The 26,257-nt window shown below is 44.0% G+C and overlaps 20 non-coding genes across 20 annotated transcripts; all 20 read right to left on the reverse strand.

Moving 5' to 3' along the window:
• Nucleotides 1-4,974: 4,974 nt before the first annotated feature.
• trnat-cgu (transfer RNA threonine (anticodon CGU)) lies at nucleotides 4,975-5,046 on the reverse strand. The gene has a single exon. It is a non-coding gene; the product is annotated as a tRNA-Thr (tRNA).
• Nucleotides 5,047-6,724: 1,678 nt separating this feature from the next.
• On the reverse strand, nucleotides 6,725-6,796 carry trnat-cgu (transfer RNA threonine (anticodon CGU)). The gene has a single exon. It is a non-coding gene; the product is annotated as a tRNA-Thr (tRNA).
• Nucleotides 6,797-8,474: 1,678 nt separating this feature from the next.
• trnat-cgu (transfer RNA threonine (anticodon CGU)) lies at nucleotides 8,475-8,546 on the reverse strand. The gene has a single exon. It is a non-coding gene; the product is annotated as a tRNA-Thr (tRNA).
• Nucleotides 8,547-9,013: 467 nt separating this feature from the next.
• trnaa-ugc (transfer RNA alanine (anticodon UGC)) lies at nucleotides 9,014-9,085 on the reverse strand. Its single transcript has one exon. It is a non-coding gene; the product is annotated as a tRNA-Ala (tRNA).
• Nucleotides 9,086-10,224: 1,139 nt separating this feature from the next.
• trnat-cgu (transfer RNA threonine (anticodon CGU)) lies at nucleotides 10,225-10,296 on the reverse strand. Its single transcript has one exon. It is a non-coding gene; the product is annotated as a tRNA-Thr (tRNA).
• A 467-nt stretch (nucleotides 10,297-10,763) lies between these two features.
• Nucleotides 10,764-10,835, reverse strand: trnaa-ugc (transfer RNA alanine (anticodon UGC)). Its single transcript has one exon. It is a non-coding gene; the product is annotated as a tRNA-Ala (tRNA).
• A 1,139-nt stretch (nucleotides 10,836-11,974) lies between these two features.
• On the reverse strand, nucleotides 11,975-12,046 carry trnat-cgu (transfer RNA threonine (anticodon CGU)). Its single transcript has one exon. It is a non-coding gene; the product is annotated as a tRNA-Thr (tRNA).
• A 467-nt stretch (nucleotides 12,047-12,513) lies between these two features.
• trnaa-ugc (transfer RNA alanine (anticodon UGC)) lies at nucleotides 12,514-12,585 on the reverse strand. The gene has a single exon. It is a non-coding gene; the product is annotated as a tRNA-Ala (tRNA).
• Nucleotides 12,586-13,724: 1,139 nt separating this feature from the next.
• Nucleotides 13,725-13,796, reverse strand: trnat-cgu (transfer RNA threonine (anticodon CGU)). Its single transcript has one exon. It is a non-coding gene; the product is annotated as a tRNA-Thr (tRNA).
• A 1,678-nt stretch (nucleotides 13,797-15,474) lies between these two features.
• Nucleotides 15,475-15,546, reverse strand: trnat-cgu (transfer RNA threonine (anticodon CGU)). Its single transcript has one exon. It is a non-coding gene; the product is annotated as a tRNA-Thr (tRNA).
• A 1,678-nt stretch (nucleotides 15,547-17,224) lies between these two features.
• On the reverse strand, nucleotides 17,225-17,296 carry trnat-cgu (transfer RNA threonine (anticodon CGU)). The gene has a single exon. It is a non-coding gene; the product is annotated as a tRNA-Thr (tRNA).
• A 1,679-nt stretch (nucleotides 17,297-18,975) lies between these two features.
• trnat-cgu (transfer RNA threonine (anticodon CGU)) lies at nucleotides 18,976-19,047 on the reverse strand. The gene has a single exon. It is a non-coding gene; the product is annotated as a tRNA-Thr (tRNA).
• A 467-nt stretch (nucleotides 19,048-19,514) lies between these two features.
• trnaa-ugc (transfer RNA alanine (anticodon UGC)) lies at nucleotides 19,515-19,586 on the reverse strand. The gene has a single exon. It is a non-coding gene; the product is annotated as a tRNA-Ala (tRNA).
• A 1,139-nt stretch (nucleotides 19,587-20,725) lies between these two features.
• trnat-cgu (transfer RNA threonine (anticodon CGU)) lies at nucleotides 20,726-20,797 on the reverse strand. The gene has a single exon. It is a non-coding gene; the product is annotated as a tRNA-Thr (tRNA).
• A 467-nt stretch (nucleotides 20,798-21,264) lies between these two features.
• trnaa-ugc (transfer RNA alanine (anticodon UGC)) lies at nucleotides 21,265-21,336 on the reverse strand. Its single transcript has one exon. It is a non-coding gene; the product is annotated as a tRNA-Ala (tRNA).
• Nucleotides 21,337-22,473: 1,137 nt separating this feature from the next.
• Nucleotides 22,474-22,545, reverse strand: trnat-cgu (transfer RNA threonine (anticodon CGU)). Its single transcript has one exon. It is a non-coding gene; the product is annotated as a tRNA-Thr (tRNA).
• Nucleotides 22,546-23,012: 467 nt separating this feature from the next.
• trnaa-ugc (transfer RNA alanine (anticodon UGC)) lies at nucleotides 23,013-23,084 on the reverse strand. Its single transcript has one exon. It is a non-coding gene; the product is annotated as a tRNA-Ala (tRNA).
• Nucleotides 23,085-24,223: 1,139 nt separating this feature from the next.
• On the reverse strand, nucleotides 24,224-24,295 carry trnat-cgu (transfer RNA threonine (anticodon CGU)). Its single transcript has one exon. It is a non-coding gene; the product is annotated as a tRNA-Thr (tRNA).
• Nucleotides 24,296-24,762: 467 nt separating this feature from the next.
• On the reverse strand, nucleotides 24,763-24,834 carry trnaa-ugc (transfer RNA alanine (anticodon UGC)). The gene has a single exon. It is a non-coding gene; the product is annotated as a tRNA-Ala (tRNA).
• Nucleotides 24,835-25,973: 1,139 nt separating this feature from the next.
• trnat-cgu (transfer RNA threonine (anticodon CGU)) lies at nucleotides 25,974-26,045 on the reverse strand. The gene has a single exon. It is a non-coding gene; the product is annotated as a tRNA-Thr (tRNA).
• Nucleotides 26,046-26,257: the final 212 nt, after the last annotated feature.

The raw sequence follows: 26,257 nt of genomic DNA on the forward strand, positions 1-26,257 counted from the left end.
CAATCCCCTGTCAAGTCAACGTGGAGAGGAGAAGAGTAAGCAAAGTATAGATACGATAAGGGTAAAAGAGAATATTACCATCCTATTCACACTTCACCCACAAGTGGAAAGACACTGGTCCACCCTGGACTCGGTCCCCCCCCATAGCCTTATGCGGCCAGGGACCACAGCCAGCCCTCAAGACATGGACTCCACCGCCAGCTACCAAGACCTGAGGCTCATTTCAAAGCATTACACATTCACTGTACAGCATGTATGCACTATGGTGATGACACAGAATATGAATAAAAAGCTTAACAGCCCTTCTCACAGTTCAGTGCCATGTTGTTACATTGACTATTCATCTCTACCGCCACACCTGTCTTTCACTCCTTACTTTGCAAGGCATACCTCGCAGTGTTTCATATCCCACATAGGAATATGCACTCCCAGCACTTACAGAGATGAGTGGTAGCACTATGCATCACTTTCCCAACACTATTGCAGGTATATAACTTAGTGTTTACATTGGGAGGGAGAAATGTAGCACATACCCCTGACAGACATGGTGAATTAGTCAGTCCTAGCAAGCAAAACTCCCGAATGCACTCTGTGACACTGAGACAGAATAGCATATTGTAGCCTAAGGCAGGTGCATATATTATAGACACAGAGATAGTCAGACAGGGAATAGGAGGACAGTGTGTACGAGAGACAACCCAATAGACATTGGGGCGAGGTGCAGCAACTATTACCTACATTGGATAAAGCAGGACATTAAACCAACAGTAGGGGGGAGCGACGGGAAGGTACAGTTCCAAACACACCGGGTGGCAGGACGGCCAGGAATACTACTATCACGCTCACCAGACACAGTGTTCCTAACCAACAGATATGTTATTTATATAGTTTTAGAATACTTTTAGAAATAGTTAGTTGATTACGGGGCCACCTGGCTGTTCGCGAACAGAGCCCTTGGTCGGAATGTGTCGCGTGTGAGTTCTGGGGCAGGACGTTCCAGTGGTATCCACCTGGTGGTAGTGTTGTATAACAAATAAATGTAATAACCCTCCCGTTGTCCAGGCCGGGTCAGAGCGACCCGCCGGCTCGGCCGCGCGTTAGGAGCCGTTCCCCCGCGTCCAGGCCGGGTCAGAGAGACCCCCCCCTGGCTCGGCCACGCGTTAGGAGCCGTTCCACCCCGAGTCCAGGCCGGGTCAGAGAGACCCGGGGGGAAGCGTCAGCAGCGCGTACGTCGTAATCACCCCTCTGCAGTTGTCCAGGCCCGGGTCAGAGAGACCCCCCCGGGGGCCGGGCGCGCGTCAGCAACGCGTACGTCGTAATCACCCCTCTGCAGTTGTCCAGGCCCGGGTCAGAGAGACCCCCCCCGGGGCCGGGCGCGCGTCAGCAACGCGTACGTCGTAATCACCCCTCTGCAGTTGTCCAGGCCCGGGTCAGAGAGACCCCCCCGGGGGCCGGGCTCGCGTCAGCAGCGCGTACGTCGTAATCACCCCTCTGCAGTTGTCCAGGCCCGGGTCAGAGAGACCCCCCCGGGGGCCGGGCGCGCGTCAGCAACGCGTACGTCGTAATCACCCCTCTGCAGTTGTCCAGGCCCGGGTCAGAGAGACCCCCCGGGGGCCGGGCGCGCGTCAGCAACGCGTCGGCGGCGCGTTAGGAGCCGTTCCACCCCGAGTCCAGGCCGGGTCAGAGAGACCCGGGGGGGAAGCGTCAGCAGCGCGTACGTCGTAATCACCCCTCTGCAGTTGTCCAGGCCCGGGTCAGAGAGACCCGGGGGGGGGGGGGGGGGGGAAGCGTCAGCAGCGCGTACGTCGTAATCACCCCTCTGCAGTTGTCCAGGCCCGGGTCAGAGAGACCCCCCCCGGGGCCGGGCGCGGCGCGTCAGCGTGCAGTCGGCCGGCCGTAGAGAGGCTACTAATATTGTCAGGAAGAAGAAGAAGAAGAAGAAGAAGAAGAAGAAGAAGAAGAAGAAGAAGAAGAAAAAGAAAAAGAAAAAGACAAACACGACGAACACGACGAGGACGACGATGAGGACGATGGCGAGGTGTACGGCCCCGCCGAGCGCGAGGCAGCAGCCGGCGCCTCGCCGCGGTCCCGATTTCAGCGCGGCTCAGGTCCTGGAACAGATAGCCTCCAGCGTCGACCGAGAAGACGAAGAAGACTTTTGCGATTCCGAAGAGGAGGACGTTTCGGAAGACGAAGACGGCGAGGAATACGACCCCGAACGTGACGCGGACGACTCGGCCTTGCGGTCGCGCTCCTCTTCTTCTTGTTCTTCTTCTTCTTCTTCTTGTTCTTCGGAGGAGGAAGAGCGAGAGGGAGACACGGCCGCCGCCCGAGAGCGAGACAGAGAGCCAGAGCCAGAGGACACGGCGGCGGCGGCGGCGGCGGCGGCCTCTGCCCAAAGGGCCCGAAGGGAGACGTTGCTGTCAAAAAACGGCAAAATCAAATGGTCCTCCGAGGCCTATCGCGGCCCGGACCCGCCCCGCGCCGTCCGCCACCCCGGCCCCGCGGTGACGCCCGGCCCTACGGCCTACGCGGCGTCGCGCGCGCTCGACATCGAGTCCGCCTTCCGGCTGTTTGTCACGCCGGCGATAGAAAGGATCGTGGTGGACATGACCAATCTGCAGGGGGTGAGAAAATACGGCGACGGCTGGCGACCCATGGACTCGGTCGACCTGCGCGCCTACCTAGGGCTGCTGATCCTAGCGGGCGTCTACAGGTCCCGGGGCGAGGCCGCGGCCAGCCTGTGGGACGCGGAGAGCGGCAGGACCGTGTTCCGAGCCACCATGCCGCTCAAGGTCTTTCACAAGTACTCGAGGCTGCTGCGATTCGACGACCGCCGGTCGAGACCCGCGAGACTCGCCGCCGACAGACTGGCGGCCATAAGAGAGGTCTGGGACCTGTGGGAGGAGCGGCTGCCGGCCCTCTACAACCCGGGGCCCGACTTGACGGTGGACGAACAACTGGTCCCGTTCAGAGGTACCGTCTGCGTGTGTGTGCGTGTGTGTGCGTGTGTGTGCGTGTGTGTGCGTGTGTGTGTGTGTGTGTGCGTGTGCGTCTGCTGTGAGTGCGTGTGCGTCTGCTGTGAGTGTCTGTGCGTATCTGCAGTGAGTGTACTATAGAGAGGTAGCGTCGGCGTGTAACATGAACGCCGTGCGTGCGCCCCCGATGATGAGCCAGCGGTAGTATAGAGGGGTAGCGGCATCATCGTCGGCAACAGCATCATCATCGTCGGCAACAGCGGCGTCGTCAGCAACAGCAGCAGTAGCATCAGCGGCAGTAGCATCAGCAGCACGACGCTGCTAATCTCCTTCCTCTCAACCCGGGGTCTGACTTGACGGTGGACCAACAACTGGTCCCGTTCAGAGGTACCGTCTGTGTATCTGTGTATCTGTGTATCTGTGTATCTGTGTATCTGTGTATCTGTGTAGTATAGAGAGGTAGCGTCAGCGGTAGCATCGGCGGCGTGTAACATAAACGCCGTTCGACCCCCACCCCCAATGATGAGCCAGCGGTAGTATAGAGGGGTAGCGGCATCATCATCATCATCAACATCATCATCATCATCATCATCATCATCATCAGCAGCAGCATCAGCGTCAGCATGACGCTGCTTGATGAGCCAGCGGTAGTATAGAGAGTTAGCGTCAGCATCAGTGACTCCGCCGCCGCCGCCGCCTCCTCTAATCTCCTTCCTCTCCCTCTCCCGAAAGGGCGCTGTCCTTTCCGACAGTACATCCCCAGCAAGCCGGCCAAATACGGAATCAAGTCGTGGGTGGCCTGCGACGCCAAGTCCAGCTACGCTTGGAAGATGCAAGTCTACACCGGTAAGGCGGCCGGCGGAGCCCCCGAGAAGAACCAGGGCGCCCGCGTCGTCCTCGATCTCACGCAGGGGCTGCCCGCCGGTCACAACGTCACCTGCGACAATTTCTTCACCTCCTACGAACTCGGCCAGCGGCTCCTCGAGAGGAACCTCACCATGGTCGGCACGGTGCGAAAGAACAAGCCCGAGCTCCCTCCCGCGCTGCTCCAGTCAAAGGGCAGACAGGTCTCGTCCTCCAGGTTCGCCTTCACGCCCACCGCCACTCTGGTGTCCTACCTGGCAAAGAGAAATAAGAACGTGCTGCTCCTGAGCACGCTGCACGCGGAGGCCGACGTCAGCGATCGCCGCGACCGGAAGCCGGCCCTCATCCTAGACTACAACCGCAACAAGGGCGGCGTGGACAACCTAGACAAGGTGGTCGGCACCTACAGCTGCAGACGGATGACCGCCCGCTGGCCCCTGGTCATCTTCCACAACATCCTCGACGTGTCCTCCTACAACGCCTTTGTCATATGGCGAGAGATCAAGCCCGACTGGATGCCTCGGAAGCGGAACAAGAGGAGGGTGTTCCTGGAGCAGCTGGGAAAGGCGCTTGTCAAGCCCTTGATACAAAGAAGGCAGCGTCTCCCCCGCACCGAAGCCGCGTCCGCGCTCGTCAAAGTCCTGCAGAGTGCCGACCGCGACGCCGCTCCTCCGCCGGCCCGGGAGCGCGCCGCCGGCCCGGACGGCGCTGGCCCGGCCGCCGCCCCGCTGGTGGCCAGTAAGAGGAAGAGGTGTCAGCTCTGCCCGCCCAAGAAGGACGCCAAGACACACACGGCGTGCTGCAGGTGTAAGAAATACATCTGCAAAGGCTGTTCGCACGCCTACTGTCACACTTGTGCCCTCTGGGCCTTTAGCCGAGACGGGACAGGGTGACCCGCCCGGGGACACGGGGAGTAGGCAGAATGGGAGGACAACGGGAGGGTTAACAAGTAAATACACTGAACAAAGAAGTTGGGGATTAACGTTGGACCGCATACATGTAAAGTACTGGCTCTACCATAGAGATACATGCCCTTACTAAAATAGTTGTTTTGGAATATTGATACAACTTGCGTTTTCTGCAAAGTCCTCCAACAGAAGCACAGGTCCATGATATCAGATGTCTTTCAGAAAGGCACGGACGGGATTTGAACCCATGATCTTCGGTTTACGAGACCGACGCCTTACCACTTGGCCACCATGCCACTCTAAGCTGTGAATTATACATACACATTCTGGAAAGTAGTAGTTGTGTAAATGTGAATTTGGCACACAAATAAACTCAGTGGAGAATCTTGGGATTGAACCGAGGACCTCATACACATTTTGCATGCACTCCCCCTCTGAGCTTCCATCCCATTTAATTTGCAAATAAAATGCAATATCAAAGCAATGTACTTTTTAGATACACCACTCCATTGAAACTACAATGAAATGATAGCAGCAATTCTTAAACCACGTACAGACAGGGATCGAACCCATGAACTTCAGTTTTTGAAAATGACGCCATAAAAGATGGCAACCATGCCACTTCAGTTCTATAAATGTATGAACAGGGATTGAACGCACGTTGTTCAGATTACAAGACCAAATTATTTAGCACATCTCTGTTTCCTGCTTAGAATTTCAACATTCTGGAAAGTAGGAGTTGGGTCAGTGCAAAACTTTTCAATGGAGAAGCTGGGGATTGAACCCAGGACCTCATACATGCAAAGCATGCGCTCTACCACTGAGCTACAGCCCCTTCCTTTAAAATAAAAAAATGTTTCTTATTTTATTTTATTTCACCTTTTTTTAACCAGGTCAGCTAGTGGAGAACAAGTTCTCATTTAGAACTGCGACCTGGCCAAGATAAAGCAGAGCAGTGCGACACAAACAACAACACAGAGTTACAAATGGAATAAACAAGCGTACAGTCAATAACACAATAGAAAAAAAGAAAGTCTATATACAATGTGTGCAAATGGAATGAGGAGGTAAGGCAATAAATAGGCCATAGTAGCGAAGTAATTACAATTTAGCAAATTAACGTTGGATTGATAGATGAGCAGATGATGATGTGCAAGTAGAAATACTGGTGTGCAAAAGAGCAGAAAGTAAATAAAAACAATATAGGGATGAGGTAGGTAAATTGGGTGGGCTATTTACAGATGTGCTATGTACAGCTGCAGCGATCGGTTAGCAGCTCAGATAGCTGATGTGTAAAGTTAGTGAGGGAAATATAAGTGTCCAGCTTCAGCGATTTTTGCAATTCGTTCCAGTCATTGGCAGCAGAGAACTGGAAGGAAAGGCGGCCAAAATAGGTGTTGGCTTTGGGGATGACCAGTGAGATATTCCTGCTGGAGCGAGTGCTATGGGTGGGTGTTGTTATCGTGACCAGTGAGCTGAGATAAGGCGGAGCTTTACCTAGCATAGACTTATAGATGACCTGGAGCCTGTGGGTCTGGTGACGAATAGGTAGCGAGGGCCAGCCGACTAGAGCATTCCGGTCGCAGTGGTCATATCAATACAATTTACCTTTTCTTTACACTGTTCTAATGAATGTACATTTCCATAATATCAGCTATCTTCCATAAACGTCGAACAAGGATTGAACCCATGTGCTTCAGTTTACAGAAACAGATGATTTAGCATATCTATTTCCTTCTTAGAATGTCAACATTCTGGAAAGTGGGAGTTGTGCAAAAACTAATTTAACAAGTAAATACACTGAACAAAGAAGTTGGGGATTAACGTTGGACCGCATACATGTAAAGTACTGGCTCTACCATAGAGATACATGCCCTTACTAAAATAGTTGTTTTGGAATATTGATACAACTTGCGTTTTCTGCAAAGTCCTCCAACAGAAGCACAGGTCCATGATATCAGATGTCTTTCAGAAAGGCACGGACGGGATTTGAACCCATGATCTTCGGTTTACGAGACCAACGCCTTACCACTTGGCCACCATGCCACTCTAAGCTGTGAATTATACATACACATTCTGGAAAGTAGTAGTTGTGTAAATGTGAATTTGGCACACAAATAAACTCAGTGGAGAATCTTGGGATTGAACCGAGGACCTCATACACATTTTGCATGCACTCCCCCTCTGAGCTTCCATCCCATTTAATTTGCAAATAAAATGCAATATCAATGCAATGTACTTTTTAGATACACCACTCCATTGAAACTACAATGAAATGATAGCAGCAATTCTTAAACCACGTACAGACAGGGATCGAACCCATGAACTTCAGTTTTTGAAAATGACGCCATAAAAGATGGCAACCATGCCACTTCAGTTCTATAAATCTATGAACAGGGATTGAACGCACGTTGTTCAGATTACAAGACCAAATTCTTTAGCACATCTCTGTTTCCTGCTTAGAATTTCAACATTCTGGAAAGTAGGAGTTGGGTCAGTGCAAAACTTTTCAATGGAGAAGCTGGGGATTGAACCCAGGACCTCATACATGCAAAGCATGCGCTCTACCACTGAGCTACATCCCATTCCTTTAAAATAAAAAAATGTTTCTTATTTTATTCTATTTCACCTTTATTTAACCAGGTCAGCTAGTGGAGAACAAGTTCTCATTTAGAACTGCGACCTGGCCAAGATAAAGCAGAGCAGTGCGACACAAACAACAACACAGAGTTACAAATGGAATAAACAAGCGTACAGTCAATAACTCAATAGAAAAAAAGAAAGTCTATATACAATGTGTGCAAATGGAATGAGGAGGTAAGGCAATAAATAGGCCATAGTAGCGAAGTAATTACAATTTAGCAAATTAACGTTGGATTGATAGATGAGCAGATGATGATGTGCAAGTAGAAATACTGGTGTGCAAAAGAGCAGAAAATAAATAAAAACAATATAGGGATGAGGTAGGTAAATTGGGTGGGCTATTGACAGATGTGCTATGTACAGCTACAGCGATCGGTTAGCAGCTCAGATAGCTGATGTGTAAAGTTAGTGAGGGAAATATAAGTGTCCAGCTTCAGCGATTTTTGCAATTCGTTCCAGTCATTGGCAGCAGAGAACTGGAAGGAAAGGCGGCCAAAATAGGTGTTGGCTTTGGGGATGACCAGTGAGATATTCCTGCTGGAGCGAGTGCTATGGGTGGGTGTTGTTATCGTGACCAGTGAGCTGAGATAAGGCGGAGCTTTACCTAGCATAGACTTATAGATGACCTGGAGCCTGTGGGTCTGGTGACGAATAGGTAGCGAGGGCCAGCCGACTAGAGCATTCCGGTCGCAGTGGTCATATCAATACAATTTACCTTTTCTTTACACTGTTCTAATGAATGTACATTTCCATAATATCAGCTATCTTCCATAAACGTCGAACAAGGATTGAACCCATGTGCTTCAGTTTACAGAAACAGATGATTTAGCATATCTATTTCCTTCTTAGAATGTCAACATTCTGGAAAGTGGGAGTTGTGCAAAAACTAATTTAACAAGTAAATACACTGAACAAAGAAGTTGGGGATTAACGTTGGACCGCATACATGTAAAGTACTGGCTCTACCATAGAGATACATGCCCTTACTAAAATAGTTGTTTTGGAATATTGATACAACTTGCGTTTTCTGCAAAGTCCTCCAACAGAAGCACAGGTCCATGATATCAGATGTCTTTCAGAAAGGCACGGACGGGATTTGAACCCATGATCTTCGGTTTACGAGACCGACGCCTTACCACTTGGCCACCATGCCACTCTAAGCTGTGAATTATACATACACATTCTGGAAAGTAGTAGTTGTGTAAATGTGAATTTGGCACACAAATAAACTCAGTGGAGAATCTTGGGATTGAACCGAGGACCTCATACACATTTTGCATGCACTCCCCCTCTGAGCTTCCATCCCATTTAATTTGCAAATAAAATGCAATATCAATGCAATGTACTTTTTAGATACACCACTCCATTGAAACTACAATGAAATGATAGCAGGAATTCTTAAACCACGTACAGACAGGGATCGAACCCATGAACTTCAGTTTTTGAAAATGACGCCATAAAAGATGGCAACCATGCCACTTCAGTTCTATAAATCTATGAACAGGGATTGAACGCACGTTGTTCAGATTACAAGACCAAATTCTTTAGCACATCTCTGTTTCCTGCTTAGAATTTCAACATTCTGGAAAGTAGGAGTTGGGTCAGTGCAAAACTTTTCAATGGAGAAGCTAGGGATTGAACCCAGGACCTCATACATGCAAAGCATGCGCTCTACCACTGAGCTACATCCCCTTCCTTTAAAATAAAAAAATGTTTCTTATTTTATTCTATTTCACCTTTATTTAACCAGGTCAGCTAGTGGAGAACAAGTTCTCATTTAGAACTGCGACCTGGCCAAGATAAAGCAGAGCAGTGCGACACAAACAACAACACAGAGTTACAAATGGAATAAACAAGCGTACAGTCAATAACTCAATAGAAAAAAAGAAAGTCTATATACAATGTGTGCAAATGGAATGAGGAGGTAAGGCAATAAATAGGCCATAGTAGCGAAGTAATTACAATTTAGCAAATTAACGTTGGATTGATAGATGAGCAGATGATGATGTGCAAGTAGAAATACTGGTGTGCAAAAGAGCAGAAAATAAATAAAAACAATATAGGGATGAGGTAGGTAAATTGGGTGGGCTATTGACAGATGTGCTATGTACAGCTGCAGCGATCGGTTAGCAGCTCAGATAGCTGATGTGTAAAGTTAGTGAGGGAAATATAAGTGTCCAGCTTCAGCGATTTTTGCAATTCGTTCCAGTCATTGGCAGCAGAGAACTGGAAGGAAAGGCGGCCAAAATAGGTGTTGGCTTTGGGGATGACCAGTGAGATATTCCTGCTGGAGCGAGTGCTATGGGTGGGTGTTGTTATCGTGACCAGTGAGCTGAGATAAGGCGGAGCTTTACCTAGCATAGACTTATAGATGACCTGGAGCCTGTGGGTCTGGTGACGAATAGGTAGCGAGGGCCAGCCGACTAGAGCATTCCGGTCGCAGTGGTCATATCAATACAATTTACCTTTTCTTTACACTGTTCTAATGAAAGTACATTTCCATAATATCAGCTATCTTCCATAAACGTCGAACAAGGCTTGAACCCATGTGCTTCAGTTTACAGAAACAGATGATTTAGCATATCTATTTCCTTCTTAGAATGTCAACATTCTGGAAAGTGGGAGTTGTGCAAAAACTAATTTAACAAGTAAATACACTGAACAAAGAAGTTGGGGATTAACGTTGGACCGCATACATGTAAAGTACTGGCTCTACCATAGAGATACATGCCCTTACTAAAATAGTTGTTTTGGAATATTGATACAACTTGCGTTTTCTGCAAAGTCCTCCAACAGAAGCACAGGTCCATGATATCAGATGTCTTTCAGAAAGGCACGGACGGGATTTGAACCCATGATCTTCGGTTTACGAGACCGACGCCTTACCACTTGGCCACCATGCCACTCTAAGCTGTGAATTATACATACACATTCTGGAAAGTAGTAGTTGTGTAAATGTGAATTTGGCACACAAATAAACTCAGTGGAGAATCTTGGGATTGAACCGAGGACCTCATACACATTTTGCATGCACTCCCCCTCTGAGCTTCCATCCCATTTAATTTGCAAATAAAATGCAATATCAATGCAATGTACTTTTTAGATACACCACTCCATTGAAACTACAATGAAATGATAGCAGGAATTCTTAAACCACGTACAGACAGGGATCGAACCCATGAACTTCAGTTTTTGAAAATGACGCCATAAAAGATGGCAACCATGCCACTTCAGTTCTATAAATCTATGAACAGGGATTGAACGCACGTTGTTCAGATTACAAGACCAAATTCTTTAGCACATCTCTGTTTCCTGCTTAGAATTTCAACATTCTGGAAAGTAGGAGTTGGGTCAGTGCAAAACTTTTCAATGGAGAAGCTGGGGATTGAACCCAGGACCTCATACATGCAAAGCATGCGCTCTACCACTGAGCTACATCCCCTTCCTTTAAAATAAAAAAATGTTTCTTATTTTATTCTATTTCACCTTTATTTAACCAGGTCAGCTAGTGGAGAACAAGTTCTCATTTAGAACTGCGACCTGGCCAAGATAAAGCAGAGCAGTGCGACACAAACAACAACACAGAGTTACAAATGGAATAAACAAGCGTACAGTCAATAACTCAATAGAAAAAAAGAAAGTCTATATACAATGTGTGCAAATGGAATGAGGAGGTAAGGCAATAAATAGGCCATAGTAGCGAAGTAATTACAATTTAGCAAATTAACGTTGGATTGATAGATGAGCAGATGATGATGTGCAAGTAGAAATACTGGTGTGCAAAAGAGCAGAAAATAAATAAAAACAATATAGGGATGAGGTAGGTAAATTGGGTGGGCTATTGACAGATGTGCTATGTACAGCTACAGCGATCGGTTAGCAGCTCAGATAGCTGATGTGTAAAGTTAGTGAGGGAAATATAAGTGTCCAGCTTCAGCGATTTTTGCAATTCGTTCCAGTCATTGGCAGCAGAGAACTGGAAGGAAAGGCGGCCAAAATAGGTGTTGGCTTTGGGGATGACCAGTGAGATATTCCTGCTGGAGCGAGTGCTATGGGTGGGTGTTGTTATCGTGACCAGTGAGCTGAGATAAGGCGGAGCTTTACCTAGCATAGACTTATAGATGACCTGGAGCCTGTGGGTCTGGTGACGAATAGGTAGCGAGGGCCAGCCGACTAGAGCATTCCGGTCGCAGTGGTCATATCAATACAATTTACCTTTTCTTTACACTGTTCTAATGAAAGTACATTTCCATAATATCAGCTATCTTCCATAAACGTCGAACAAGGCTTGAACCCATGTGCTTCAGTTTACAGAAACAGATGATTTAGCATATCTATTTCCTTCTTAGAATGTCAACATTCTGGAAAGTGGGAGTTGTGCAAAAACTAATTTAACAAGTAAATACACTGAACAAAGAAGTTGGGGATTAACGTTGGACCGCATACATGTAAAGTACTGGCTCTACCATAGAGATACATGCCCTTACTAAAATAGTTGTTTTGGAATATTGATACAACTTGCGTTTTCTGCAAAGTCCTCCAACAGAAGCACAGGTCCATGATATCAGATGTCTTTCAGAAAGGCACGGACGGGATTTGAACCCATGATCTTCGGTTTACGAGACCGACGCCTTACCACTTGGCCACCATGCCACTCTAAGCTGTGAATTATACATACACATTCTGGAAAGTAGTAGTTGTGTAAATGTGAATTTGGCACACAAATAAACTCAGTGGAGAATCTTGGGATTGAACCGAGGACCTCATACACATTTTGCATGCACTCCCCCTCTGAGCTTCCATCCCATTTAATTTGCAAATAAAATGCAATATCAATGCAATGTACTTTTTAGATACACCACTCCATTGAAACTACAATGAAATGATAGCAGCAATTCTTAAACCACGTACAGACAGGGATCGAACCCATGAACTTCAGTTTTTGAAAATGACGCCATAAAAGATGGCAACCATGCCACTTCAGTTCTATAAATCTATGAACAGGGATTGAACGCACGTTGTTCAGATTACAAGACCAAATTCTTTAGCACATCTCTGTTTCCTGCTTAGAATTTCAACATTCTGGAAAGTAGGAGTTGGGTCAGTGCAAAACTTTTCAATGGAGAAGCTGGGGATTGAACCCAGGACCTCATACATGCAAAGCATGCGCTCTACCACTGAGCTACATCCCCTTCCTTTAAAATAAAAAAATGTTTCTTATTTTATTCTATTTCACCTTTATTTAACCAGGTCAGCTAGTGGAGAACAAGTTCTCATTTAGAACTGCGACCTGGCCAAGATAAAGCAGAGCAGTGCGACACAAACAACAACACAGAGTTACAAATGGAATAAACAAGCGTACAGTCAATAACTCAATAGAAAAAAAGAAAGTCTATATACAATGTGTGCAAATGGAATGAGGAGGTAAGGCAATAAATAGGCCATAGTAGCGAAGTAATTACAATTTAGCAAATTAACGTTGGATTGATAGATGAGCAGATGATGATGTGCAAGTAGAAATACTGGTGTGCAAAAGAGCAGAAAATAAATAAAAACAATATAGGGATGAGGTAGGTAAATTGGGTGGGCTATTGACAGATGTGCTATGTACAGCTACAGCGATCGGTTAGCAGCTCAGATAGCTGATGTGTAAAGTTAGTGAGGGAAATATATGTGTCCAGCTTCAGCGATTTTTGCAATTCGTTCCAGTCATTGGCAGCAGAGAACTGGAAGGAAAGGCGGCCAAAATAGGTGTTGGCTTTGGGGATGACCAGTGAGATATTCCTGCTGGAGCGAGTGCTATGGGTGGGTGTTGTTATCGTGACCAGTGAGCTGAGATAAGGCGGAGCTTTACCTAGCATAGACTTATAGATGACCTGGAGCCTGTGGGTCTGGTGACGAATAGGTAGCGAGGGCCAGCCGACTAGAGCATTCCGGTCGCAGTGGTCATATCAATACAATTTACCTTTTCTTTACACTGTTCTAATGAAAGTACATTTCCATAATATCAGCTATCTTCCATAAACGTCGAACAAGGCTTGAACCCATGTGCTTCAGTTTACAGAAACAGATGATTTAGCATATCTATTTCCTTCTTAGAATGTCAACATTCTGGAAAGTGGGAGTTGTGCAAAAACTAATTTAACAAGTAAATACACTGAACAAAGAAGTTGGGGATTAACGTTGGACCGCATACATGTAAAGTACTGGCTCTACCATAGAGATACATGCCCTTACTAAAATAGTTGTTTTGGAATATTGATACAACTTGCATTTTCTGCAAAGTCCTCCAACAGAAGCACAGGTCCATGATATCAGATGTCTTTCAGAAAGGCACGGACGGGATTTGAACCCATGATCTTCGGTTTACGAGACCGACGCCTTACCACTTGGCCACCATGCCACTCTAAGCTGTGAATTATACATACACATTCTGGAAAGTAGTAGTTGTGTAAATGTGAATTTGGCACACAAATAAACTCAGTGGAGAATCTTGGGATTGAACCGAGGACCTCATACACATTTTGCATGCACTCCCCCTCTGAGCTTCCATCCCATTTAATTTGCAAATAAAATGCAATATCAATGCAATGTACTTTTTAGATACACCACTCCATTGAAACTACAATGAAATGATAGCAGCAATTCTTAAACCACGTACAGACAGGGATCGAACCCATGAACTTCAGTTTTTGAAAATGACGCCATAAAAGATGGCAACCATGCCACTTCAGTTCTATAAATGTATGAACAGGGATTGAACGCACGTTGTTCAGATTACAAGACCAAATTATTTAGCACATCTCTGTTTCCTGCTTAGAATTTCAACATTCTGGAAAGTAGGAGTTGGGTCAGTGCAAAACTTCTCAATGGAGAAGCTGGGGATTGAACCCAGGACCACATACATGCAAAGCATGCGCTCTACAACTGAGCTACAGCCCCTTCCTTTAAAATAAAAAAATGTTTCTTATTTTATTTTATTTCACCTTTTTTTAACCAGGTCAGCTAGTGGAGAACAAGTTCTCATTTAGAACTGCGACCTGGCCAAGATAAAGCAGAGCAGTGCGACACAAACAACAACACAGAGTTACAAATGGAATAAACAAGCGTACAGTCAATAACACAATAGAAAAAAAGAAAGTCTATATACAATGTGTGCAAATGGAATGAGGAGGTAAGGCAATAAATAGGCCATAGTAGCGAAGTAATTACAATTTAGCAAATTAACGTTGGATTGATAGATGAGCAGATGATGATGTGCAAGTAGAAATACTGGTGTGCAAAAGAGCAGAAAGTAAATAAAAACAATATAGGGATGAGGTAGGTAAATTGGGTGGGCTATTGACAGATGTGCTATGTACAGCTACAGCGATCGGTTAGCAGCTCAGATAGCTGATGTGTAAAGTTAGTGAGGGAAATATATGTGTCCAGCTTCAGCGATTTTTGCAATTCGTTCCAGTCATTGGCAGCAGAGAACTGGAAGGAAAGGCGGCCAAAATAGGTGTTGGCTTTGGGGATGACCAGTGAGATATTCCTGCTGGAGCGAGTGCTATGGGTGGGTGTTGTTATCGTGACCAGTGAGCTGAGATAAGGCGGAGCTTTACCTAGCATAGACTTATAGATGACCTGGAGCCTGTGGGTCTGGTGACGAATAGGTAGCGAGGGCCAGCCGACTAGAGCATTCCGGTCGCAGTGGTCATATCAATACAATTTACCTTTTCTTTACACTGTTCTAATGAAAGTACATTTCCATAATATCAGCTATCTTCCATAAACGTCGAACAAGGCTTGAACCCATGTGCTTCAGTTTACAGAAACAGATGATTTAGCATATCTATTTCCTTCTTAGAATGTCAACATTCTGGAAAGTGGGAGTTGTGCAAAAACTAATTTAACAAGTAAATACACTGAACAAAGAAGTTGGGGATTAACGTTGGACCGCATACATGTAAAGTACTGGCTCTACCATAGAGATACATGCCCTTACTAAAATAGTTGTTTTGGAATATTGATACAACTTGCATTTTCTGCAAAGTCCTCCAACAGAAGCACAGGTCCATGATATCAGATGTCTTTCAGAAAGGCACGGACGGGATTTGAACCCATGATCTTCGGTTTACGAGACCGACGCCTTACCACTTGGCCACCATGCCACTCTAAGCTGTGAATTATACATACACATTCTGGAAAGTAGTAGTTGTGTAAATGTGAATTTGGCACACAAATAAACTCAGTGGAGAATCTTGGGATTGAACCGAGGACCTCATACACATTTTGCATGCACTCCCCCTCTGAGCTTCCATCCCATTTAATTTGCAAATAAAATGCAATATCAATGCAATGTACTTTTTAGATACACCACTCCATTGAAACTACAATGAAATGATAGCAGCAATTCTTAAACCACGTACAGACAGGGATCGAACCCATGAACTTCAGTTTTTGAAAATGACGCCATAAAAGATGGCAACCATGCCACTTCAGTTCTATAAATGTATGAACAGGGATTGAACGCACGTTGTTCAGATTACAAGACCAAATTATTTAGCACATCTCTGTTTCCTGCTTAGAATTTCAACATTCTGGAAAGTAGGAGTTGGGTCAGTGCAAAACTTCTCAATGGAGAAGCTGGGGATTGAACCCAGGACCACATACATGCAAAGCATGCGCTCTACAACTGAGCTACAGCCCCTTCCTTTAAAATAAAAAAATGTTTCTTATTTTATTTTATTTCACCTTTTTTTAACCAGGTCAGCTAGTGGAGAACAAGTTCTCATTTAGAACTGCGACCTGGCCAAGATAAAGCAGAGCAGTGCGACACAAACAACAACACAGAGTTACAAATGGAATAAACAAGCGTACAGTCAATAACACAATAGAAAAAAAGAAAGTCTATATACAATGTGTGCAAATGGAATGAGGAGGTAAGGCAATAAATAGGCCATAGTAGCGAAGTAATTACAATTTAGCAAATTAACGTTGGATTGATAGATGAGCAGATGATGATGTGCAAGTAGAAATACTGGTGTGCAAAAGAGCAGAAAGTAAATAAAAACAATATAGGGATGAGGTAGGTAAATTGGGTGGGCTATTTACAGATGTGCTATGTACAGCTGCAGCGATCGGTTAGCAGCTCAGATAGCTGATGTGTAAAGTTAGTGAGGGAAATATAAGTGTCCAGCTTCAGCGATTTTTGCAATTCGTTCCAGTCATTGGCAGCAGAGAACTGGAAGGAAAGGCGGCCAAAATAGGTGTTGGCTTTGGGGATGACCAGTGAGATATTCCTGCTGGAGCGAGTGCTATGGGTGGGTGTTGTTATCGTGACCAGTGAGCTGAGATAAGGCGGAGCTTTACCTAGCATAGACTTATAGATGACCTGGAGCCTGTGGGTCTGGTGACAAATAGGTAGCGAGGGCCAGCCGACTAGAGCATTCCGGTCGCAGTGGTCATATCAATACAATTTACCTTTTCTTTACACTGTTCTAATGAATGTACATTTCCATAATATCAGCTATCTTCCATAAACGTCGAACAAGGATTGAACCCATGTGCTTCAGTTTACAGAAACAGATGATTTAGCATATCTATTTCCTTCTTAGAATGTCAACATTCTGGAAAGTGGGAGTTGTGCAAAAACTAATTTAACAAGTAAATACACTGAACAAAGAAGTTGGGGATTAACGTTGGACCGCATACATGTAAAGTACTGGCTCTACCATAGAGATACATGCCCTTACTAAAATAGTTGTTTTGGAATATTGATACAACTTGCGTTTTCTGCAAAGTCCTCCAACAGAAGCACAGGTCCATGATATCAGATGTCTTTCAGAAAGGCACGGACGGGATTTGAACCCATGATCTTCGGTTTACGAGACCGACGCCTTACCACTTGGCCACCATGCCACTCTAAGCTGTGAATTATACATACACATTCTGGAAAGTAGTAGTTGTGTAAATGTGAATTTGGCACACAAATAAACTCAGTGGAGAATCTTGGGATTGAACCGAGGACCTCATACACATTTTGCATGCACTCCCCCTCTGAGCTTCCATCCCATTTAATTTGCAAATAAAATGCAATATCAATGCAATGTACTTTTTAGATACACCACTCCATTGAAACTACAATGAAATGATAGCAGCAATTCTTAAACCACGTACAGACAGGGATCGAACCCATGAACTTCAGTTTTTGAAAATGACGCCATAAAAGATGGCAACCATGCCACTTCAGTTCTATAAATCTATGAACAGGGATTGAACGCACGTTGTTCAGATTACAAGACCAAATTATTTAGCACATCTCTGTTTCCTGCTTAGAATTTCAACATTCTGGAAAGTAGGAGTTGGGTCAGTGCAAAAATGTTCAATGGAGAAGCTGGGGATTGAACCCAGGACCTCATACATGCAAAGCATGCGCTCTACCACTGAGCTACATCCCATTCCTTTAAAATAAAAAAATGTTTCTTATTTTATTCTATTTCACCTTTATTTAACCAGGTCAGCTAGTGGAGAACAAGTTCTCATTTAGAACTGCGACCTGGCCAAGATAAAGCAGAGCAGTGCGACACAAACAACAACACAGAGTTACAAATGGAATAAACAAGCGTACAGTCAATAACTCAATAGAAAAAAAGAAAGTCTATATACAATGTGTGCAAATGGAATGAGGAGGTAAGGCAATAAATAGGCCATAGTAGCGAAGTAATTACAATTTAGCAAATTAACGTTGGATTGATAGATGAGCAGATGATGATGTGCAAGTAGAAATACTGGTGTGCAAAAGAGCAGAAAATAAATAAAAACAATATAGGGATGAGGTAGGTAAATTGGATGGGCTATTGACAGATGTGCTATGTACAGCTACAGCGATCGGTTAGCAGCTCAGATAGCTGATGTGTAAAGTTAGTGAGGGAAATATAAGTGTCCAGCTTCAGCGATTTTTGCAATTCGTTCCAGTCATTGGCAGCAGAGAACTGGAAGGAAAGGCGGCCAAAATAGGTGTTGGCTTTGGGGATGACCAGTGAGATATTCCTGCTGGAGCGAGTGCTATGGGTGGGTGTTGTTATCGTGACCAGTGAGCTGAGATAAGGCGGAGCTTTACCTAGCATAGACTTATAGATGACCTGGAGCCTGTGGGTCTGGTGACGAATAGGTAGCGAGGGCCAGCCGACTAGAGCATTCCGGTCGCAGTGGTCATATCAATACAATTTACCTTTTCTTTACACTGTTCTAATGAAAGTACATTTCCATAATATCAGCTATCTTCCATAAACGTCGAACAAGGCTTGAACCCATGTGCTTCAGTTTACAGAAACAGATGATTTAGCATATCTATTTCCTTCTTAGAATGTCAACATTCTAGAAAGTGGGAGTTGTGCAAAAACTAATTTAAACAAGTAAATACACTGAACAAAGAAGTTGGGGATTAACGTTGGACCGCATACATGTAAAGTACTGGCTCTACCATAGAGATACATGCCCTTACTAAAATAGTTGTTTTGGAATATTGATACAACTTGCGTTTTCTGCAAAGTCCTCCAACAGAAGCACAGGTCCATGATATCAGATGTCTTTCAGAAAGGCACGGACGGGATTTGAACCCATGATCTTCGGTTTACGAGACCGACGCCTTACCACTTGGCCACCATGCCACTCTAAGCTGTGAATTATACATACACATTCTGGAAAGTAGTAGTTGTGTAAATGTGAATTTGGCACACAAATAAACTCAGTGGAGAATCTTGGGATTGAACCGAGGACCTCATACACATTTTGCATGCACTCCCCCTCTGAGCTTCCATCCCATTTAATTTGCAAATAAAATGCAATATCAATGCAATGTACTTTTTAGATACACCACTCCATTGAAACTACAATGAAATGATAGCAGCAATTCTTAAACCACGTACAGACAGGGATCGAACCAATGAACTTCAGTTTTTGAAAATGACGCCATAAAAGATGGCAACCATGCCACTTCAGTTCTATAAATGTATGAACAGGGATTGAACGCACGTTGTTCAGATTACAAGACCAAATTATTTAGCACATCTCTGTTTCCTGCTTAGAATTTCAACATTCTGGAAAGTAGGAGTTGGGTCAGTGCAAAACTTTTCAATGGAGAAGCTGGGGATTGAACCCAGGACCTCATACATGCAAAGCATGCGCTCTACCACTGAGCTACATCCCCTTCCATTAAAATAAAAAAATGTTTCTTATTTTATTCTATTTCACCTTTATTTAACCAGGTCAGCTAGTGGAGAACAAGTTCTCATTTAGAACTGCGACCTGGCCAAGATAAAGCAGAGCAGTGCGACACAAACAACAACACAGAGTTACAAATGGAATAAACAAGCGTACAGTCAATAACTCAATAGAAAAAAAGAAAGTCTATATACAATGTGTGCAAATGGAATGAGGAGGTAAGGCAATAAATAGGCCATAGTAGCGAAGTAATTACAATTTAGCAAATTAACGTTGGATTGATAGATGAGCAGATGATGATGTGCAAGTAGAAATACTGGTGTGCAAAAGAGCAGAAAGTAAATAAAAACAATATGGGGATGAGGTAGGTAGATTGGGTGGGCTATTCACAGATGTGCTATGTACAGCTGCAGCGATCGGTTAGCTGCTCAGATAGCTGATGTGTAAAGTTAGTGAGGGAAATATAAGTGTCCAGCTTCAGCGATTTTTGCAATTCGTTCCAGTCATTGGCAGCAGAGAACTGGAAGGAAAGGCGGCCAAAATAGGTGTTGGCTTTGGGGATGACCAGTGAGATATTCCTGCTGGAGCGAGTGCTATGGGTGGGTGTTGTTATCGTGACCAGTGAGCTGAGATAAGGCGGAGCTTTACCTAGCATAGACTTATAGATGACCTGGAGCCTGTGGGTCTGGTGACGAATAGGTAGCGAGGGCCAGCCGACTAGAGCATTCCGGTCGCAGTGGTCATATCAATACAATTTACCTTTTCTTTACACTGTTCTAATGAATGTACATTTCCATAATATCAGCTATCTTCCATAAACGTCGAACAAGGATTGAACCCATGTGCTTCAGTTTACAGAAACAGATGATTTAGCATATCTATTTCCTTCTTAGAATGTCAACATTCTGGAAAGTGGGAGTTGTGCAAAAACTAATTTAACAAGTAAATACACTGAACAAAGAAGTTGGGGATTAACGTTGGACCGCATACATGTAAAGTACTGGCTCTACCATAGAGATACATGCCCTTACTAAAATAGTTGTTTTGCAATATTGATACAACTTGCTTTTTCTGCAAAGTCCTCCAATAGAAGCACAGGTCCATGATATCAGATTTCTTTCATAAAGGCACGGACAGGATTTGAACCCATGATCTTCGGTTTACGAGACCGACGCCTTACCACTTGGCCACCATGCCACTCTAAGCTGTGAATTATATATACACATTCTGGAAAGTAGTAGTTGTGTAAATGTGAATTTGGCACACAAATAAACTCAGTGGAGAATCTTGGGATTGAACCGAGGACCTCATACACATTTTGCATGCACTCCCCCTCTGAGCTTCCATCCCATTTAATTTGCAAATAAAATGCAATATCAATGCAATGTACTTTTTAGATACACCACTCCATTGAAACTACAATGAAATGATAGCAGCAATTCTTAAACCACGTACAGACAGGGATCGAACCCATGAACTTCAGTTTTTGAAAATGACGCCATAAAAGATGGCAACCATGCCACTTCTGTTCTATAAATGTACGAACAGGGATTGAACGCACGTTGTTCAGATTACAAAACCAAATTATTTAGCACATCTCTGTTTCCTGCTTAGAATTTCAACATTCTGGAAAGTAGGAGTTGGGTCAGTGCAAAAATGTTCAATGGAGAAGCTGGGGATTGAACCCAGGACCTCATACATGCAAAGCATGCGCTCTACCACTGAGCTACATCCCCTTCCTGTAAAATAAAAAAATGTTTCTTATTTTATTTTATTTCATCTTTATTTAACCGGGTCAGCTAGTGGAGAACAAGTTCTCATTTAGAACTGCGACCTGGCCAAGATAAAGCAGAGCAGTGCGACACAAACAACAACACAGAGTTACAAATGGAATAAACAAGCGTAGTCAATAACACAATAGAAAAAAAGAAAGTCTATATACAATGTGTGCAAATGGAATGAGGAGGTAAGGCAATAAATAGGCCATAGTAGCGAAGTAATTACAATTTAGCAAATTAACGTTGGATTGATAGATGAGCAGATGATGATGTGCAAGTAGAAATACTGGTGTGCAAAAGAGCAGAAAGTAAATAAAAACAATATAGGGATGAGGTAGGTAAATTGGGTGGGCTATTGACAGATGTGCTATGTACAGCTGCAGCGATCGGTTAGCAGCTCAGATAGCTGATGTGTAAAGTTAGTGAGGGAAATATAAGTGTCCAGCTTCAGCGATTTTTGCAATTCGTTCCAGTCATTGGCAGCAGAGAACTGGAAGGAAAGGCGGCCAAAATAGGTGTTGGCTTTGGGGATGACCAGTGAGATATTCCTGCTGGAGCGAGTGCTATGGGTGGGTGTTGTTATCGTGACCAGTGAGCTGAGATAAGGCGGAGCTTTACCTAGCATAGACTTATAGATGACCTGGAGCCTGTGGGTCTGGTGACGAATAGGTAGCGAGGGCCAGCCGACTACAGCATTCCGGTCGCAGTGGTCATATCAATACAATTTACCTTTTCTTTACACTGTTCTAATGAAAGTACATTTCCATAATATCAGCTATCTTCCATAAACGTCGAACAAGGATTGAACCCATGTGCTTCAGTTTACAGAAACAGATGATTTAGCATATCTATTTCCTTCTTAGAATGTCAACATTCTGGAAAGTGGGAGTTGTGCAAAAACTAATTTAACAAGTAAATACACTGAACAAAGAAGTTGGGGATTAACGTTGGACTGCATACATGTAAAGTACTGGCTCTACCATAGAGATACATGCCCTTACTAAAATAGTTGTTTTGCAATATTGATACAACTTGCGTTTTCTGCAAAGTCCTCCAACAGAAGCACAGGTCCATGATATCAGATTTCTTTCATAAAGGCACGGACAGGATTTGAACCCATGATCTTCGGTTTACGAGACCGACGCCTTACCACTTGGCCACCATGCCACTCTAAGCTGTGAATTATATATACACATTCTGGAAAGTAGTAGTTGTGTAAATGTGAATTTGGCACACAAATAAACTCAGTGGAGAATCTTGGGATTGAACCAAGGACCTCATACACATTTTGCATGCACTCCCCCTCTGAGCTTCCATCCCATTTAATTTGCAAATAAAATGCAATATCAATGCAATGTACTTTTTAGATACACCACTCCATTGAAACTACAATGAAATGATAGCAGCAATTCTTAAACCACGTACAGACAGGGATCGAACCCATGAACTTCAGTTTTTGAAAATGACGCCATAAAAGATGGCAACCATGCCACTTCTGTTCTATAAATGTACGAACAGGGATTGAACGCACGTTGTTCAGATTACAAAACCAAATTATTTAGCACATCTCTGTTTCCTGCTTAGAATTTCAACATTCTGGAAAGTAGGAGTTGGGTCAGTGCAAAAATGTTCAATGGAGAAGCTGGGGATTGAACCCAGGACCTCATACATGCAAAACATGCGCTCTACCACTGAGCTACATCCCCTTCCTTTAAAATAAAAAAATGTTTCTTATTTTATTCTATTTCACCTTTATTTAACCAGGTCAGCTAGTGGAGAACAAGTTCTCATTTAGAACTGCGACCTGGCCAAGATAAAGCAGAGCAGTGCGACACAAACAACAACACAGAGTTACAAATGGAATAAACAAGCGTACAGTCAATAACTCAATAGAAAAAAAGAAAGTCTATATACAATGTGTGCAAATGGAATGAGGAGGTAAGGCAATAAATAGGCCATAGTAGCGAAGTAATTACAATTTAGCAAATTAACGTTGGATTGATAGATGAGCAGATGATGATGTGCAAGTAGAAATACTGGTGTGCAAAAGAGCAGAAAGTAAATAAAAACAATATAGGGATGAGGTAGGTAAATTGGGTGGGCTATTGACAGATGTGCTATGTACAGCTGCAGCGATCGGTTAGCAGCTCAGATAGCTGATGTGTAAAGTTAGTGAGGGAAATATAAGTGTCCAGCTTCAGCGATTTTTGCAATTCGTTCCAGTCATTGGCAGCAGAGAACTGGAAGGAAAGGCGGCCAAAATAGGTGTTGGCTTTGGGGATGACCAGTGAGATATTCCTGCTGGAGCGAGTGCTATGGGTGGGTGTTGTTATCGTGACCAGTGAGCTGAGATAAGGCGGAGCTTTACCTAGCATAGACTTATAGATGACCTGGAGCCTGTGGGTCTGGTGACGAATAGGTAGCGAGGGCCAGCCGACTAGAGCATTCCGGTCGCAGTGGTCATATCAATACAATTTACCTTTTCTTTACACTGTTCTAATGAAAGTACATTTCCATAATATCAGCTATCTTCCATAAACGTCGAACAAGGATTGAACCCATGTGCTTCAGTTTACAGAAACAGATGATTTAGCATATCTATTTCCTTCTTAGAATGTCAACATTCTGGAAAGTGGGAGTTGTGCAAAAACTAATTTAACAAGTAAATACACTGAACAAAGAAGTTGGGGATTAACGTTGGACCGCATACATGTAAAGTACTGGCTCTACCATAGAGATACATGCCCTTACTAAAATAGTTGTTTTGCAATATTGATACAACTTGCTTTTTCTGCAAAGTCCTCCAATAGAAGCACAGGTCCATGATATCAGATTTCTTTCATAAAGGCACGGACAGGATTTGAACCCATGATCTTCGGTTTACGAGACCGACGCCTTACCACTTGGCCACCATGCCACTCTAAGCTGTGAATTATATATACACATTCTGGAAAGTAGTAGTTGTGTAAATGTGAATTTGGCACACAAATAAACTCAGTGGAGAATCTTGGGATTGAACCGAGGACCTCATACACATTTTGCATGCACTCCCCCTCTGAGCTTCCATCCCATTTAATTTGCAAATAAAATGCAATATCAATGCAATGTACTTTTTAGATACACCACTCCATTGAAACTACAATGAAATGATAGCAGCAATTCTTAAACCACGTACAGACAGGGATCGAACCCATGAACTTCAGTTTTTGAAAATGACGCCATAAAAGATGGCAACCATGCCACTTCTGTTCTATAAATGTACGAACAGGGATTGAACGCACGTTGTTCAGATTACAAAACCAAATTATTTAGCACATCTCTGTTTCCTGCTTAGAATTTCAACATTCTGGAAAGTAGGAGTTGGGTCAGTGCAAAAATGTTCAATGGAGAAGCTGGGGATTGAACCCAGGACCTCATACATGCAAAACATGCGCTCTACCACTGAGCTACATCCCCTTCCTTTAAAATAAAAAAATGTTTCTTATTTTATTCTATTTCACCTTTATTTAACCAGGTCAGCTAGTGGAGAACAAGTTCTCATTTAGAACTGCGACCTGGCCAAGATAAAGCAGAGCAGTGCGACACAAACAACAACACAGAGTTACAAATGGAATAAACAAGCGTACAGTCAATAACTCAATAGAAAAAAAGAAAGTCTATATACAATGTGTGCAAATGGAATGAGGAGGTAAGGCAATAAATAGGCCATAGTAGCGAAGTAATTACAATTTAGCAAATTAACGTTGGATTGATAGATGAGCAGATGATGATGTGCAAGTAGAAATACTGGTGTGCAAAAGAGCAGAAAGTAAATAAAAACAATATAGGGATGAGGTAGGTAAATTGGGTGGGCTATTGACAGATGTGCTATGTACAGCTGCAGCGATCGGTTAGCAGCTCAGATAGCTGATGTGTAAAGTTAGTGAGGGAAATATAAGTGTCCAGCTTCAGCGATTTTTGCAATTCGTTCCAGTCATTGGCAGCAGAGAACTGGAAGGAAAGGCGGCCAAAATAGGTGTTGGCTTTGGGGATGACCAGTGAGATATTCCTGCTGGAGCGAGTGCTATGGGTGGGTGTTGTTATCGTGACCAGTGAGCTGAGATAAGGCGGAGCTTTACCTAGCATAGACTTATAGATGACCTGGAGCCTGTGGGTCTGGTGACGAATAGGTAGCGAGGGCCAGCCGACTAGAGCATTCCGGTCGCAGTGGTCATATCAATACAATTTACCTTTTCTTTACACTGTTCTAATGAAAGTACATTTCCATAATATCAGCTATCTTCCATAAACGTCGAACAAGGATTGAACCCATGTGCTTCAGTTTACAGAAACAGATGATTTAGCATATCTATTTCCTTCTTAGAATGTCAACATTCTGGAAAGTGGGAGTTGTGCAAAAACTAATTTAACAAGTAAATACACTGAACAAAGAAGTTGGGGATTAACGTTGGACCGCATACATGTAAAGTACTGGCTCTACCATAGAGATACATGCCCTTACTAAAATAGTTGTTTTGCAATATTGATACAACTTGCTTTTTCTGCAAAGTCCTCCAATAGAAGCACAGGTCCATGATATCAGATTTCTTTCATAAAGGCACGGACAGGATTTGAACCCATGATCTTCGGTTTACGAGACCGACGCCTTACCACTTGGCCACCATGCCACTCTAAGCTGTGAATTATATATACACATTCTGGAAAGTAGTAGTTGTGTAAATGTGAATTTGGCACACAAATAAACTCAGTGGAGAATCTTGGGATTGAACCGAGGACCTCATACACATTTTGCATGCACTCCCCCTCTGAGCTTCCATCCCATTTAATTTGCAAATAAAATGCAATATCAATGCAATGTACTTTTTAGATACACCACTCC

The sequence above is a fragment of the Salmo salar genome, unplaced genomic scaffold, assembly GCF_965601325.2.
Source record: "Salmo salar unplaced genomic scaffold, fSalSal1 ptg000135l, whole genome shotgun sequence".
Classification (NCBI taxonomy): domain Eukaryota; kingdom Metazoa; phylum Chordata; class Actinopteri; order Salmoniformes; family Salmonidae; genus Salmo; species Salmo salar.